Source organism: Narcine bancroftii, chromosome 2 (assembly GCF_036971445.1).
Source record: "Narcine bancroftii isolate sNarBan1 chromosome 2, sNarBan1.hap1, whole genome shotgun sequence".
Lineage (NCBI taxonomy): Eukaryota > Metazoa > Chordata > Chondrichthyes > Torpediniformes > Narcinidae > Narcine > Narcine bancroftii.
Genome location: NC_091470.1, coordinates 149,246,347 through 149,260,636, shown reverse-complemented (window position 1 = coordinate 149,260,636; position 14,290 = coordinate 149,246,347). Strand labels below are relative to the sequence as shown.

Here is a 14,290-nt window from a genome sequence, read left to right as displayed (position 1 = left end):
AAAATGATGCTATCGGGGGTTTTCCCTTCCTCCCAGCTCAGGGCTCAGAAGCCTGCGCTGGGGGACCAGGTGACGCCCAGGTGATGTCAGTGCTCTCCAGCGCGGTTCTCAGCCAGGTCTGGGCTGGAAGTATAAGTGCAACCCAGCAGCCCGCAATAAACTAGTCTGCTCACTGAGCTCAACCCGTCTGGTTGTGTGTGTTCTTTCTGGAGCAGTGTAGCTGCCGCTACAATTGGTGACCCCGACTGGTTCAAACGTCTTTGAACCCATCATGAGCAAGCCTGGGATCAGCGCTATAGCCATGAAACTGCCTGAATTCTGGGTTCAGGAGCGGAGACCTGCTTCGGCCACACGGAGGCTCAGTTTTACTTTCGCCAGATTTTGTCCAACATGACAAAATTCTAACTTATGGTCGCTGCCCTGGACCAGGCCAGCACCAGACGTGTGCTGCACCTCGTTCAGCACCCACCCGCCGAAGACAAATACGAAACCATCAAGCGAGTGCTTACCAGATCCTTTGGACTATCCAGGCACCAGCGTGCCGCTCGGATGCTGCACCTCGATGTCCTGGGGGAACAAGTCCCCAATGGAGCTGAAGGACGAGATGCTCACGCTCATGGGTGATCACACCAACTGCCCATTCTTTGAGCGCATTTTCCTCAACCATATGCCTGGGGACATACGGCCACTGCTGATCCAGGAGAGCTTCACTGACCCAAGGAAGGTCACCCAGAAGGCCCAAGAGCTATGGCTTGCACGATTCCCAGAGGACTCAGTGGTCCAGACAGTCCACTTCCAGATTGGCCAAGTAAATTTTGCATGGAGGTTCACCATCTCGTCCCTCCTGACCGCCATCCTGGATGCAGATTTCCTCCTCGCACATGGGCTTTTGGTGGACATTCAAGGTAGGCACCTGGTGGATGCCTATACTTTTCAGGCCATTCGCCTTCCGCTCGGAGCAACTGCAGATGGCCACGATCAGCACGCTCAGGGAATCCTGGATGAGTTCCCGTAACTCCTCAAGCCACAGTTCTCCGCTGCCTCATCACGCCATCCCCACATCCCCATCCAGGGCCCACCGGTTCATGCCAAGGCACACCGGCTCCCGCCTGACAATCTCCAGGTGGCAAAGGAGGAGTTTTCGCACCTGTGGAACTGGGGATCATCTGGCGGTCCGACACCCCATGGGCATCACTGCTCCACCTGGTCCCGAAAGCCTCTGGTGGCTGGCGTCCCTGCGGAGACTATCGATGGCTCAATGAGGCAACAATTCCTGACAATTACCCCATCCCTCACATCCAAGACTTTACGGCCAACCTGCGAGGGTTTTCTCCAAGGTTGACCTGGTGTGCGGATATCACCAGATCCCGGTGCACGCTGAGGACATACCCAAGACGGCCATCATCATCTCCTTTGGCTTGTTCGAATTCTCGCGAATGCCATTTGGGCTCAAGAACGCCGCTAAGACCTTCCAGCGCCTCATGGACTCTCTGGGCAGGGACTTGAATTTTGTCTTTATTTATTTGGACAACATCCTTGTTGCCAAAGACCTTCCAGCGCCTCATGGACTCTCTGGGCAGGGACTTGAATTTTGTCTTTATTTATTTGGACAACATCCTTGTTGCCAGCAAGGACCAGTCGCAACACAAGGCCCACCTACGCACCCTTTTCTCCCGTATGGCTGAATACAGCCTTACCATCAACCCGGCCAAGTGCCAGTTTGGGAAAGTTCTTGGGCCATACCATCATGGCCGAAGGAGTCACGCCCACCGCTGTAAAGGTCACCGCTATCAGGGAGTTCCCATGCCTGGACAGCCTCAAGGGGTTTCAGGTGTTCGCAGGTATGGTCAACTTTTACAACTGCCTCATCCCGGGAGCTGCACGCATCATGCAGCCGCTATTCGCCCTCATCACAGCCAAGCAGAAAATGCTTGCTTGGAACCCAGAAGCCTGCACCGCATTCGAGGCCACCAAGGATGCCCTCGCGAAGGCCATCATGCTCGCCCACCTGCACACCGACCTGCATATGGCACTCTCTGTCGACGTCTCTGCCACAGCCATTGGTGCCATCCTAAAGTAGCAGGTGAATGGACATTGGAAGTCTCTGGCATTTTACAGCCACCTGCTCCACCCACCAGAATGCAAGTATAGTGCCTTTGACCGTGAGTTACTGGGCAAGTACCTGGCAGTGTGGCATTTCTGCTATTTTTTGGAGGGGAGGACTTTTACCATCTTCACCGACCCCAAACCTCTCACCCAGGCACTCGCAATGGCAAAGGATCCCTGGTCGGCCCACCAGCAGCATCACCACTCCTTTGTGTCGGAATTTACCACCGACATTCGACAAAAGGCAGGGAAGGACAATGTTGTTGCTGATGCACTCTCGCGACCAGCCATCTGCGCGCTGACACTTGGCCTCGACTTTGACCAGCTCGCCTAGGACCAGAAGTCTGATGAGGAGACGAGAGCCTTCAAAACTGCCATCACAGGCCTGCAGTTCCGAGACCTCCCGTCTCCGAGTGGCGAAGGCACCATCCTGTGCGATATTTCCATGGGCACCCCGCGACCAGTTGTTCCCCAGAAGTGGCGCAGGCAGGTCTTCCGTCACATCCAAGATCTTTCACATCCATCCTACTGGTCCACGGACCGGATGGTGGCAGAACGGTTCATATAGTATGGGCTGTGGAAGCAGATCGCGGGCTGGGCCAGAACATGCACCCATTGCCAGACGTCCAGGGTGCACAAGCACACCAGGGCGCCCCGTACAGGAGTTCAAGCACGTCCGAGAATGGTTCAGCCATATTCCCGTGGACATAGTTGGCCCTTACTCATTTCCTGGGGCAACCGTTACCTGTTTACGATGGTGGACTGCACCATTCGCTGGTCCAAGGTGATCCCAATGCCAGACGCCCCCACCGACTCCTGCTCCCGTGGACTGTTGCATGGTTGGGTCGCCCGGTTTGGCATCCCGGGTCACCTCACCAGCGATCGGGGTGCCCAGTTCACATCTGCACTCTGGGCACAGCTCGCCAACAGGTTGGGGATCCAGCTACACTGCACCACGGCCTACCACCCGCAGGCCAATGGACTGGTCAAACATTTGCACCGCCACCTTAAGTGAGCACTCATGGCATGCCTCAGTGGTCCCGACTGTGTGGATGAACTGCCTTGGGTGCTCTTGGGCACCCAGTCCACTCCCAAGGAAGATTTGGAGGTGTCATTAGCTGAGCTGGTCTACAGTGTGTTGCTGGCACAACCTGGTGAGTTCAACACACCTCACAATCCCCAGTGGTCACTGCATGAACTACTTCCTAACCTCAGGGAACGCTTGGACTCGTTTGAACCCACACCACCGCCCAGGCATGGCACCCGCCCGTTTTATGTTCCCGGCGAACTGCTTTCTGCGGAGTACTTTTTCGTTCGGCAGGGCCCAACCACGGCATCTCTGTAGCAACCGTATGAGAGGCCATACAGGTTTGTACAGCGTTCCGGCTCTACGTTCATGCTGGACATTGATGGCAGGCGGGAGCTGTTTACTGTGGTCAGGCTAAAGCCAGTGCACCTCGATCCCACCGAGCCCGTGGTCGTAGCCCAGCCCAAGAAACGAGGCCGCCTGGCGAAAAAGGACATTGGCGCCAGTTCTGGGGGGGCTGTGTGGTGGCTCACCACTAGGCAGGCGAATCGGCCCCGCTTGTAAGCCACGCGGCAGAACAGCCGGCCAAAATGGCGCCATCAGGGGTTTTCCCTTCCTCCTAGCACAGAGCTCAGAACCCCGCGCTGGGGGACCATGTGATGCCCGGGTGACGTCAGCACCCTCCAGCACGGTTCTCAGCCAGGTCCGGGCTGGGAGTATAAGTGCAACCCAGCACCCCACAATAAACTAGTCTACTCACTGAGCTCAACCCGTCTGGTTATGTGTGTTCTTTCAAGAGCAAGGTAGCTGCCGCTACATACTCATATATATCACCCTTGTTCCTTTAGTGTTAACAATGAACGTTGTATTGACAGAATGGTACAAATGGTTTCTTCTTATAGGCTGTTTATTGATAAATTCTTTATTGAGGACATAGGTAATAATGTGAACAAAGTAGATTTCCATAATAGAATTTTTTTAAGTAGTTGGTGAGTGGGGGATGTGGGGATGTTGTGGTTGAAAGTGGATTAAGTATGGGAATGTGGATTAGAATTGTTCTAAAGAAAATTGTAAATCTGAAATAAAGGTGGAAAATGATCCAAAAGATAAAACTGAAAAAAACACACAAATGGTGGAGAAACTCAGCAGGTCAAACAGTGCCTTTATGTAGCAAGGGTTAAGATACATCACCAACGTTTTGGGCTTGAGCCCTTCATTAAGGTGTGGGGGGAACATGAGTGATGTCTGAACAAGAGAAGGAAAGAGGGAGTTGAGGGTGGGAGATGAAAAGTAGAGAGGTGGGAGAAACACCACTGTGGGGGGAGGGGGGGTGTGGAATGCTAGGCTAGGTGGAGAGAGAATGGAAGTAGGAACTGGAAAAACTAGTTAAGGGGGGGGGAAGGGGGAAAAAGCAAGCTGATTAGTGGAATGCAGTGAACTCAATGTTCATGCCCTGCGGTTGGAGAGTGCCCAAACAAAAAATGAGGTGTTGTTCCTCCAATCTGCAGGTGGTCAGGGAGGGGTAGTGTGAAAGGCCAAGGACAAACATGTGAGCTTGAGAGCGTGACTTAGAATTGAAATGGTTGGCTATGGGGAGGTCGCTTTTGTGGCAGATGGAGAGGAGGTGCTGGGTGAAGCAATCTCCTAGCCTGCGACCGGTCTCTCCAATGTAGAGAAGGCCACAGAGGGTGCACCGGATGCAGTAAATGAGTTCTTTTACTGGAAGGTATAGGTGAAGAGTTGCTTCATCTGAAAGGTCTGTTTGGGACCTCGGACCATGGTGAGGGAGGAGGTGTGAGTGCAGGTATTACACCTCCTACAACCACAGTGGAAGGTGCCAGGGGCAGGGGGAGGGGGAGTTGATGGGTGGGGATGGAAGATTTCACAAAGGAGTCACGGAGGGAGAGGTCCCTATGGAAGGCTGAGGAGAAGGAAAAATGTGTCTGGTGGTGGGGTCCTGTAGTAAATGCCAGAAATTCCGGTGGATAATGTGTTGGATGCCGAGGCTGGTGGAGTGGTAGGTGAGGATGAGGGAGATCTTGTGTTTATTGTTTCTGGGGGCAGGGGTGCCTAGAGCAGATAAGCAGGGAATGGAGGAGTTGCGGGTGAGGGCCAGGTTAATAGTGGTAGAGGCGAAGCCACATTTGTGGAAGGCGGCAGACATTTCAGAGGCTCTGGACTGGAAGACCTCATCTTGGGATCAAATGTGGCAGAGATAGAAAAATTGAGAGAAGGGGATGGAGTCCTTGCAGGCGGCAGGATGAGAGGATGTGTAGTCCAGGCAGTTGTGGGAGTTAGAGGGTTTGTAATAAATGTGGGTGGAAAGTCTGTCTCCTGAGATTGAAACAGAGAGATCCAGCAAAGGGAGAGTGTCATTGGAGATGGACCAGGTGAGTTTGAGGTCCAGGTGGAAGTTAGCCTCAAAATTGACGAGCTCATTGCGGGTGAATGAGGCCGCCCCGATGTAGTCATCGATGTACTGGAGGAAGAATTGGGTGTGGGGGGGGGGGGGTCTTGCCTGTCTAGGCTTGGAGCATGTTTTGCTCCACAAAATCCACAAACAGACAAGCATAGCTGGGACCAATGCAGGTCTTTCAAATGAAGACTGAACATCTGGACATCTCCATCATATGCAGTTTGTTTTCTTCCCTATCCACCCAGATATTTCTTCTGTTCACCCTGGAGCTAAGAGCCAATCTTCATCCGTGAGTACTGGAAAGGGAAAGGGGAAAATGTCATAAAATGGGAGGAAAAAGATCTTATACTGTTAGGGCATCTTTCTTGAATGTTACCATACTTCTCACTATTCCAAGTACTTTGCATTGGAGGAAAGAACAGTACTTTTTAAACTGCAAGATCCTGCAAATAAATTCAACACAATAAATTCATTTATTTATTTCTGTTGAGGGATTAATATTGGCCACTGTGAGAACTTGCTGGTTTTCTGTGAGCATTGCCTCAGAACCTTTCATATTCACCTGGGAGGACACCACAAGTTCAAGCAGGTAATACCAAGTTATTGACAGTGGAAGACCTCAACAATGAAGACTCTGTTTACATCCGGTACTGCACGGATGGCAGTCTCTTCAATCTGAGGTGCCTGCAAGCTCACACCAAGACACAAGAGCAACTTGTCCGTGAACTACTCTTTGCAGATGATGCCGCTTTAGTTGTCATTCAGAGCCAGCTCTTCAGCGCTTGACATCCTGTTTTGCGGAAACTGCCAAAATGTTTGGCCTGGAAGTCAGCCTGAAGAAAACGGAGGTCCTCCATCAGCCAGCTCCCCACCATGACTACCAGCCCCCCCCCCCACATCTCCATCGGGCACACAAAACTCAAAACGGTCAACCAGTTTACCTTTCTCGGCTGCACCATTTCATCGGATGCAAGGATCGACAACGAGATAGACAACAGACTCGCCAAGGCAAATAGCACCTTTGGAAGACTACACAAAAGAGTCTGGAAAAACAACCAACTGAAAAACCTCACAAAGATTAGCGTATACAGAGCCGTTGTCATACCCACACTCCTGTTCGGCTCCGAATCATGGGTCCTCTACCGGCATCACCTACGGCTCCTAGAACGCTTCCACCAGCGTTGTCTCCGCTCCATCCTCAACATTCATTGGAGCGACTTCATCCCAAACATCGAAGTACTCAAGATGGCAGAGGCTGACAGCATCGAATCCACGCTGCTGAAGATCCAACTGCGCTGGGTAGGTCACGTCTCCAGAATGGAGGACCATCACCTTCCCAAGATCGTGTTATATGGCAAGCTCTCCACTGGCCACCGAGACAGAGGTGCACCAAAGAAGAGGTACAAGGACTGCCTAAAGAAATCTCTTGGTGCCTGCCACATTGACCACCGCCAGTGGGCTGATATCGCCTCAAACCGTGCATCTTGGCACCTCACAGTTCGGCGGGCAGCAACCTCCTTTGAAGAAGACCACAGAGCCCACCTCATTGACAAAAGACAAAGGAGGAAAAACCCAACACCCAACCCCAACCAACCAATTTTCCCTTGCAACTGCTGCAACCGTGTCTGCCTGTCCCACATCGGACTTGTCAGCCACAAACGAGCCTGCAGCTGAAGTGGACATTACCCCTCCATTAATCTTCGTCCGCAAAGCCAAGCCAAAGAAAAAAAAAGATCAAGCGAATACAAAAGGAGTGTATTTTACTGCACTGATTGTTATACAACAATGCTCAAGGATGCAATGTGGGATTTTCCTAATTTGTGGAGGTATTTAGTAGTGAATTACTCTAAGTGATAGAATTGAATAAAGAAATCTGCTATGATCCAAGGAATGGTCTCATAGCACCAGTTGCTTCTCTCAGTACTCATAAATTTAGCCTACCCTCTAAAAAGAGAAGTTGAAGGTTAAACTCAACAAATAAACTGAAAAGCTAATGGAATTTGTCTTGGTGATCTAGAGATAGTATTGCCCTGTTAATTGGGAGTGCTGGGTAAATTCCTATCATTTGTTTGCTGTTTTCTCTACAAGAGAGAGCTCCCATGGCCTTGAGGCACCGTCAGCACATGCACCTGACTGTCACTTTCCTCACAGTGCCTAATTAGGCCATTTTTTCTCATTCTGTCACTTTTCTGACACTGTCCTTGTCGTTTCCAAAAATATGATCGGTCCAATGTAGGCAGTAACCTTCACCATTAGTCAAAATAAGCTCAAGAACAGCTTCAAATTCCCACTGCTCTCACTGTAGATACATCAAGTAATGCTCCAAAAGGATCCTCGAGCTTTGCTTATCTTCAATATACATCATTATTCTTTCATCTCTGATATCAAAATACGTATATTTTAAAGTTTTTGCTGCAGTTTAAAATATGACAAAATTGTTGAACTAAAAGTCTTGCCATACTGACCTGCCTTATCATTTAAAAAATTTAAATGCATATTGATTTGGAATACTAGCTCCACTGCCCCATCAACTTCATCTATACTTCCTTGCACTCAATGTCATCAAAACTAAGGAGCTGATTGTTGACTTCAGGGAAGGAAAGTCATGGGTATACAATCCAGTGATAATTGGGGGATGAGAGGTGGGTCACTATCTCGGAGGAACTTTTCTGCACCCAACACACCAATGGCAACATGAAGGAAGCACATCAATGCCTCTACTTCCTCAGGAGTTTGCCGAGGTTTGGTATGACACCAGAAACCCTGGTGGAAAGTGTGCTGACTGGGTGCATCACAGTCTGATATGGATGCACCAACACCCATGAGCGTAAAGCCCTCCAAAAGGTAGTGGACACAACCCAGGACATTGCAGCCAAAACCCTCCCCACTATTGATTATATCTGCACAGAGCGCTCTTGTCAGAGGGCAGCAGCAATCATCAAAGACTCATCATCCCAACCAGGAAAAGTCAAAAAAAAATAAACAGTCTGAGCATTGGCCACTGTAATGTGACAAATCCATAAGCCCCCGATATATGTTATATGTTTCATAACTTTGTTGTGAATCTTGTGTGTAACTGTGGATGGTTAACTGTGTTAAATGTGGAGGGTATAATGGGGGGGAGGGCAGGGGACAGAAAAAGCTTGAACTCTATAGAAAATCTTGTATAGAATTAATAATCGTAAATTGTAATCAATATTGATATTTTCAGGATTAACATTGATAATATTGATAACTGTTTTGGGTTTGGAAAATAATAAATAAAATATTTTAAAAAAAATTATCAAAGACCCACATCACCCAGCACATGCTCTGTTCTTACTGATCCCATCAGGAAAGAGGACTAGGGGCCACAAGACTCACATCACCAGGTTCAGGAATCCTCAATGACAAAGTCAATCAGAGACTCATTTAAGGGCTCTTACTTGTGCACTGTATTGATTTTTCTTTGCTCTCTCAGTATTGCCCAGTAAGTTGTTTACATTTGTTATCTGTTAACAGTTCTTTTGATTGTTTACATGTTTATGCTGTGTACAGTTTACTTTTTCCACTAACAATTAGTGGTAATTCTGCTGCGTCCCAGGATAAAGGAATCTCAGGGTTGTATGTGATGTCATGTATGTACTCTGACAATAAATCTGAAATCTGCTGCCCTTGAAAAATAGCTAACACGTTGAAATACTCATCTCACCCAGTCACACACTTTTCTTCCTCTCCTTGTGAGGAAGAAGATTCACAAGTGTGAGATCACACACTTCCTGATTCAAGGGCTGTTTCTTTTCTGCCAGAATCAGACTCTTGAATGAGTCAGGCACTAGTAAAATAATAGTAAAAAAATTGTTTCCAAATGATCTCTCTGTGTGACTCTCTACTCTGAAGTGTGTTTTTAACTGCCCTGCTATGTTTAGGCTGACCATCTCGACTGCTCACAAAAAATACTTTCTAACTTTATTTCACTATATACGTCAATTTGAACCTGAACTTCACTTTTCCCCATAGTATTCCGCACCAGAGACTTGTCACACTATCTTATTTATTCCCAGACACTTTAACTTTTTTCCACCTAATGCAGTTGCACCCAAGTACTTTAAAAACCAAAAACAGTCCTGATGTAGAATTTTGGCTTGAGATGTCAACCATTCTTTTACTCCCACTGATGCTACCTAACCTGTTCCTTCAGCATATTGTGTTTGTACTTAAGTACTTATTTTCAAAGCACAACCTAATACAGTACAGTAAATATAGGCAACTATTTGAAGGTGCCACCTTGAACTCCAACTCTCAATTCATCTATTATCTATGCAGACTTGTTTCAAGGAGTTGAAGCCGGATGCTGATTAAATCATTTTTAACCATGCCCTACTTCAATGGTAGGGACATCTGACCTTAATATGGCCCTTATTTCAGATTAACTTCATCATTATTTGGTAACTAAAATTTAAATTTTTCTGATGTGCCTTGATTCCATACAATTGTGTTGTATTTCCCTGACACATGCTCCTTTACTATCGACTTTCAGCTACAACATTCTTCTTAATTTGAGTACCACTCTCACTATTACAGATATATCACAGAGATCCAGATTTTGCCATTCAAAGTCTGGAGCTAAATGGCGCATTTTGTAATTTCATGACATCCTGAATCACATTATGGATAAAGATTCCATTCACTTCTGTAAAACAGGGACAACTTGTACATAATGCAATCTTACATATTGTACAAATGAATATTTATGTTGGCAATCTACTAAACACAGGATACTTAAAGAACTGCTATTTATATAAAAAAATAAAGTACCTAAAAAGATATGCATGCCTTCATTTGTAATCTGATAATAAGCATCTCTCATAGTCCAGAACTCCCTCAAAATTGCACTGAAGTATCAACCTAGATTGTGCATCAAATCTTTGGAAATTGACTTGAACTCTCAACCTCTGGCTCAGAGGCAAGAGAATTACTAACTGAATCACTAGTAGTGTTAGACAGTACAGAAAATAATTTTCCTTTCATTGGACGTCTTGCAATTTGAATATAACTTTTGCATTGGGAACCATAATTTAAAGAAGGCTGGGATTTGAGAATGTACATTGGCAAAGATTTTGGAACCGTAATGGGCTATGAAGATTGCAGTTCATTAAAATCTCACATTTTCCTATCCATCTAAAATGAAAGCACTGTATGAAGGCTCTGAAAGCCTCTCATTAGGTAGCTATCTTTCAGGAAGGCAAGATTTCCTCGATGTAAACAAACATTCGGAGGAAATCCTACTCAACGAGGTGCTTGCAGATCGAACAGAAAGTGTACTTGTTCTAAATGAGAGTTTGGAAAAAAACATGCCTAGGGCACTGGTGAGTTTGGATACCCGATCCAAAACAGAGATGACTGACCTGATTAATCTGAAACACTTGTACTGAACACTTTACCTCATTAGCCATAGGCCCATATTTAGAAAAGTAAAATGAGCTGCAAAAGCAATGATTTCAAGATTATTCATATTAACATGTTTTATTAATACAGTGTAAAAATAAGAGATATTTCTTTGCATTTCTTGCACAGAATTAGTAAATGCATGCAGCATTGTGATAATAGTCTTATATTTAAAGAACATCTTTTTAATGTTAAGCTAAATAACATATGCTGGAGAAGCTAAGAAGGTCAGTGTCCTTTCTGTAACAAAAGGCCTTCATCAAGGTATGAGATAATGCACTTATTAATCTTAAGCTGTTACTTGGGGATTTTGCTCAGAATTTTCCATGATCAAATTTAACTTTTATTCTGGCTTTAACTGATTAAAGTTTCTGGGTTTAAAGTAGAGTGCTTGTAGTTGATTTTTCTTATTTTGAAATGGAAATGGTTTGCTTACCTTCTTGGGACTAGTTAATTTTATACTGTTAGAAGCTAGTACATATTAAGTTAAAAAGTGAAATTTTCAATTTAGTATAAAATATTGTATTGTATTCCATTAGTTACGTAATAGAAGACACCAAGCTATTCCTTTTCCATAACCCTTATAGAGGAAATAAAGTTACATGCTGACATTGACATTTGTTGGTTCTCCTCCACGGAGTAAAATATTACATAAAATAACTTTTCCATTTATCTCCAGTTGCAGTAATGCTGCCTGACATATGCTAACTTAACACAAAATGCATTGTAAAAAAGAAAGACACTTTTTACAGCCTCTGACATCTTGAATAATTTTATAGGTTGATTATTGTTGCTTTTAGAAACATGGCAATCAGTTTGAGCATAATAAAGCCAATATATTCACACAAAATTAACAGTAAATTAACATTACTGCTGCTTGTGTGGGATATATCTTATAATATTGGTATTGGACTTTTACATTACTTTGAGAGAGCAATGAGGCTTAGGTTTAAGATTTCATTTGAAAGATGGCACCTCCAGTCGTGCAGCATTCCATCAGTTCCATCTGGACTTAAAGCCAAAACATTTTGACTTAGTAATTAATACCGAACAAAAGTTGACATCCAATTTAACCTGGACCTTTTAGTATGTATGGCTCCATAACACAACTGATAGTGGGTTTTATTTCATTACAACAGTGTGCTTGCTGGCAAAGAAAGCCCTTCAAAATAAAATCATATAACCTCCAAGAATAATTAGTTAGTAGAGATTAAGAATGCCAGGGGTGATTTTACCCTCTATTTCTGTGGAGAATTGAAACCAGTTCCCAACCCTTAAGTTCTGTCTTGAAGATCTGAACTGGTAACATCTTTATTCTGATTTTGTTAACATATTATCTAGGATAATTTATCAATTGAGTTTATTCCTTGGGAATAATAAATAATTGCAAGGGGCTACAGATACATCAAGTACACTTATTTGGATTTGGAGCAAGTTCTTCTCTCTAGAATTGTTCCAGTAGATCTCTTCTCCATTCTCTCTAAGGCCATCACATCTTTCCAAAAGTGTGGTGCTCTGAAATGGACACAATATTCCAGTTGTGGCTGAACCAGTGTATTACAAAATTTAATCGTTGAATTAGCCAAGCAACCAAAGACACTATGTGAGCTATTTCAAACTGTAGGCCTTAGGCCCAGTGTTGCCACCACCCCTTCCACCCCACTTCCACCCCAGACATACAAGGAACACACACCTGTTTCTTCGAAGATTGGCATACTCGTACACTTGATCTATGGTGGGGGGAGGTGGGGGTGGAGGTGACACCATGAATTACCACACCGGTTTACACCAACCTTAGTGACTCCACTAGGAGATAATAACAACCTGAGTCTCAATGAGCACAAGACAAAGGAGAAGATTGTGATCTTCAGCGGGATGAAGACAACAAATCTTCACTGCACATCAATAGATCAAGCGTGGAGAGAATTGAGGATAATAAAGTTGCTTGGTGTGCTTATAAAGGATGACCTATCCGGGACCCACAATACCTAATTAGGCAAGAAGCAGGAACAGCTCCTACATTTCCTAAGGAGGCTAGGAGGACAAGGCTACCGACTCCCATCTTGACAACCTTTTACAGGTCCACACATGAGAATGTCCTGTCTGGCTGCAACATTTTTATTACTGCAGATGGTAGCTGCAAAGCATCAGACTGGAAATCTAAACAGAGATCTCTATACAGAGACATTAAAACAACCAAGAAGATCATTGGGGTCTACATTTCCTCTATTGATGACATTTACTGAGAGCGTTGACTAAATAGGGCTCAAGGAATTATAGAAGACCCTTTCCATCCAGCGCACAGTAACTTTTAACCCACAACCATCAAACAGGATGTACAGGACCATCAAAACCAGGATGCCAGGCTAGCTAATGTGTCTTTCCACAGGCTCTGAGATTGATGAACAGTATCTAGTAACTGTGTAAATTGTCCCAAATATTTATACATATTTATTTTGGTTATTTATATGATTATTATGTTGTGTGTATTGTGTTTTTTATGTGTGCACCATGATCTGGAGAGATGTCACTTTGTCAGGGAGGTACAGTTGGCACAGTAGTTAGCGCAACGCCTTTACAGTGCCAGCAATTGGGACTGGGGTTAAAATCTTGCACTGTCTACAAGAAGTTTGTATGTTCTCCCTGTGTCTGCATGGGTTTTCCCCAGAATCTCTCGTTTCCTCCCACCGTTCAAAAAACGTACTGGGGGTGTAGGTTAATTGGGTGTAAATTGGACAGCACAGACTTGTGGGCCAAAATGGCCTGTTACCGTGCTGTATGTCTAAATTTAAATAAATATATGTATGTACACATAGCGGGGTTGATACTGTTATAGCTTAAGGTGGAAAAAAGAAGACTCTCACATGAAGGGAGTGTAATCAACAATGACTTTATTGGGCTCTAGCTCTGCTTTTATAGGTAGCGGCTGTCATGATAATGAATATGTATGAGATGTACCGGAAGTCACGTGGTATGAGAGAGAGATAAGAGCACAAGCAGGAGAACAAAGGAAACTGGAGAATAAAGACTCGGAGAAGTTTACCTGATAAAACTTGTGTTTGATGTTTTATTAACTTCACATTTCGGGCCACAAATGTGACATTGGCGACGAGGATGGGATAAGCTTGAAGAAAATTAAAGACTAAAGAAGATTACAGAGGATTAAAGAGAACTTCAAGGTGTTAAGAATTTTCTCTTTGACTCAGTACTTTTGGGGCTGGAATATTTCCTCATGGCTGGGGCAGATGGTGACTTTCTTACACATAGTGGAATTGCTCATTTTGACCCAACGGGTGATGCAAGCTCTGTAAGTG

At 45.2% G+C, this 14,290-nt stretch overlaps 1 protein-coding gene and 1 long non-coding RNA gene across 14 annotated transcripts in view; both read right to left on the bottom strand.

The window, feature by feature from the left end:
* Positions 1-14,290, bottom strand: part of prdm16 (PR domain containing 16) — an 829,575-nt gene that overhangs the window by 418,198 nt on the left and 397,087 nt on the right. The window lies entirely within an intron of this gene.
* LOC138754357 (uncharacterized) overlaps positions 11,098-14,290 on the bottom strand; it is a 40,312-nt gene continuing 37,119 nt past the window's right edge. The window contains exon 3 of the long non-coding RNA XR_011351698.1: positions 11,098-12,491. This is a non-coding gene — a long non-coding RNA (uncharacterized lncRNA). The remainder of the gene's footprint in view (positions 12,492-14,290) is intronic.